This window comes from Zea mays, chromosome 2 (assembly GCF_902167145.1).
Source record: "Zea mays cultivar B73 chromosome 2, Zm-B73-REFERENCE-NAM-5.0, whole genome shotgun sequence".
NCBI classification, from domain to species: domain Eukaryota; kingdom Viridiplantae; phylum Streptophyta; class Magnoliopsida; order Poales; family Poaceae; genus Zea; species Zea mays.
The window spans coordinates 9064430-9067007 of NC_050097.1; positions in this window are offsets into that span (position 1 = coordinate 9064430).

Consider the following 2578-nt stretch of genomic DNA (forward strand, 5'->3'; position numbering starts at 1 on the left):
ACGTACACCTCCTCCTTGATTGGCCCATTGAGGAAAGCGCTCTTCACATCCATTTGGAACAACCTGAAAGAATGGTGAGCGGCATATGCTAGCAAGATACGAATTGATTCTAGCCTAGCCACAGGAGCAAATGTCTCCTCAAAGTCCAAACCTGCGACTTGGGCATAACCTTTTGCCACAAGTCGAGCCTTGTTCCTCGTCACCACCCCGTGCTCGTCCTGTTTGTTGCGGAACACCCACTTGGTTCCCACAACATTTTGCTTGGGACGAGGCACCAGTGTCCAAACTTCATTGCGCTTGAAGTTGTTGAGTTCCTCCTGCATGGCCAATACCCAATCTGGATCTAGCAAGGCCTCCTCTACCCTGAAAGGCTCAATAGAAGAGACAAAGGAGTAATGCTCACAAAAATTAACTAATCGAGATCGAGTAGTTACTCCCTTGCTAATGTCACCAAAAATTTGGTCGACGGGATGATCCCTTTGAATCATTGCTCGAACTTGGGTTGGAGGTGCCGGTTGCGCTTCTTCCTCCATTACGTGATCATCTTGTGCTCCCCCTTGATCATACGCCTCCTTTTGATGAACCTGTTCATCGTCTTGAGATGGGGGATGCACCGTTGTTGAGGAAGAAGGTTGATCTCATTCATCTTGTTCCTGTGGCCGCACTTCTCCAATCGCCATGGTTCGTATAGCGGCCGTCGGAACATCTTCTTCATCTACATCATCACAGTCAACAACTTGCTCTCTTGGAGAGCCATTAGTCTCATCAAATACAACGTCGCTAGAGACTTCAACCAAACCCGATGATTTGTTGAAGACTCTATACGCCTTTGTATTTGAGTCATAACCTAACAAAAACCCTTCTACAGCTTTGGGAGCAAATTTTGAATTTCTACCTTTCTTCACCAGAATGTAGCATTTACTCCCAAAAACTCGAAAATAGGAAACGTTGGGTTTGTTACCGGTTAGTAGCTCGTATGACGTCTTCTTGAGGAGGCGATGAAGGTAGACCCGGTTTATGGTGTGGCAAGCCGTGTTCACAGCTTCCGACCAAAACCGCTCGGGCGTCTTGAATTCTCCAAGCATCGTCCTCGCCATATCGATTAGCGTCCTGTTCTTCCTCTCTACCACACCATTTTGCTGTGGTGTGTAGGGAGCGGAGAACTCGTGCTTGATCCCTTCCTCCTCAAGGAACTCCTCCACTTGAAGATTCTTGAACTCGGACCCGTTGTCGCTCCTTATCTTCTTCACCTTGAGCTCAAACTCATTTTGAGCTCTCCTTAGGAAGCGCTTGAGGGTCCCTTGGGTTTCAGACTTATCCTGCAAAAAGAACACCCAAGTGAAGCGGGAAAAGTCATCAACAATAACTAGACCATACTTACTTCCCCCTATGCTCAGATAGGCGACGGGTCCGAAGAGGTCCATATGCAGCAGCTCCAGGGGTCTTGAAGTGGTCATCACATTCTTGTTGTGATGCGCTCCTCCCACCTGTTTACCTGCTTGACAAGCTGCACACGGTCTATCTTTTTCGAATTGTACGTTAGTCAAACCTATCACGTGTTCTCCCTTTAGAAGCTTGTGAAGGTTCTTCATCCCCACATGTGCTAAGCGGCGATGCCATAGCCAGCCCATGCTAGTCTTAGCAATTAAGCATGCATCTAGACCGGCCTCTTCTTTTGCAAAATCAACTAAGTAAAGCTTGCCGTCTAATACACCCTTAAAAGCTAGTGAACCATCACTTCTTCTAAAGACAGACACATCTACATTTGTAAACAAACAGTTATATCCCATATTGCATAATTGACTAACAGATAGCAGATTATATCCAAGAGACTCTACTAAAAACACATTAGAGATAGAGTGCTCATTAGAAATTGCAATTTTACCTAACCCTTTTACCTTGCCTTGATTCCCATCACCGAATATAATTGAATCTTGGGAGTCCTTATTCTTGACGTAGGAGGTGAACATCTTCTTCTCCCCCGTCATATGGTTTGTGCATCCGCTGTCGATAATCCAGCTTGAACCCCCGGATGCATAAACCTGCAAGGCAAATTTAGGCTTGGGACTTAGGTACCCAACTCTTGTTGGGTCCTACAAGGTTAGTCACAATTTCCTTAGGGATCCAAATGCAAGTTTTATCACCCTTGCATTTTACCCCTAACTTCCTAGCAATCACCTTTCTATCCTTTCTACAAATTGCAAAGGAAGCATTCAAAGCATGATATATTGTAGAAGGTTCATTGACTTTCCTAGGTACATTAACAACATTTCTCCTAGGCATGTTATGAACAACATTTCTCCTACCAACATTTCTATCATGCACATAAGAAGAGCTAGAAGCATACATGGCATGAGAATCAAAGGCATTATATGCATTACAACTCCTATAAGCATTTCTAGGTTGTCTTCTATCATAGTACATAAAGGCATGGTTCTTTTGCACACTACTAGCCATAGGGGCCTTCCCTTTCTCCTTGGCGGAGATGGGAGCCTTATGGCTTGTCAAGTTCTTGGCTTCCCTCTTGAAGCCAAGCCCATCCTTAATTGAGGGGTGTCTACCAATCGTGTAGGCATCC